The sequence below is a fragment of the Seriola lalandi genome, unplaced genomic scaffold, assembly GCF_002814215.2.
Source record: "Seriola lalandi dorsalis isolate HSWRI2012SDOR001 ecotype SW California unplaced genomic scaffold, Sedor1 jcf7180002054911, whole genome shotgun sequence".
In the NCBI taxonomy this organism is placed as follows: Eukaryota; Metazoa; Chordata; class Actinopteri; order Carangiformes; family Carangidae; genus Seriola; species Seriola lalandi.
In genome coordinates, this window is record NW_019525463.1 from 1,174,345 (window position 1) to 1,175,315 (window position 971).

Below are 971 nucleotides of genomic sequence, written 5' to 3' on the forward strand. Positions count from 1 at the left end.
GCACATGGAAAATGAATGAAGCGTGAACACAAAGCTGAGCTGCTTTTACTGATGAAATCATGTTTGTGTTGAACAGGAATCCACATCAGGTTTTAGTTCAACATTGTTATTTTTCAAAAGGAATAAATGAAAACTAAATGAAACTTTTGACGTTTGGTTTGAAGACGAAACATTTTACTGTCAAACATTTTGAAGCAGACAATAAGTCATCAGACTGTGAGATCAACTTTTCTTGATAAATAACAAAAATTATCAAACACATTTAAAAACCAAACTTAATCACAGTCTCATTGAATATTTGATAAAACTTATAAATGTTTTATGTTGTTCAATATAAAAATCTCTGGTACTTACAGTCAATGACGAGTTTGGTTCCTCCACCAAAAGTGATCCACAGTGATACAAACTCATGAAGTGGCCGTACAAAAACCTCCTGCACTGTGAACAAGCTTCTATCCACTGAAAACAACCTCTCCTTGTTCTGATAACTCAATAAAATATAAACTATTTTAATCTACAAATTGTTTTAAAGGTATAGATTGTAAATAATGTATAAATTAAGATGATTTCTTCAGTTTTGTTGAACTTTTCTAAACCTGACAGAGAAACCATCACAGTCTCCTTGTAATAAAGTCACATTTTTCACAGTTTATATCAGTTGATACGTGGTTAAATGAACATGATCCTTTTAATGATAATGATTCATTTTAAACATCATTAAAATATATGATTAATGTAGAGTAACACTAAAGGCAGACAAACAGACACATCATACCAACCACAGTGGACACAAACTGATCCTTAAATCCTCAACTGCACTTCTAATATAAATATTTCCTCCTCTTCCATTAAGATCATATTTAGTGTAAATCCAAGCAGCATTTCTCCTGATGTTGTGTCCCACGTTGCCTTCAGTCTGTTGAGAGCAGAGAAATCATTTCCATAGAGAGGAGGCTTTGCATCGTCAGCTG

General features: G+C 32.7%; 1 gene segment (V, D, J or C); it reads left to right on the plus strand.

Moving 5' to 3' along the window:
• Nucleotides 1-971, plus strand: part of LOC111673113 (Ig kappa chain V region BS-5-like) — a 3,132-nt gene that overhangs the window by 1,370 nt on the left and 791 nt on the right.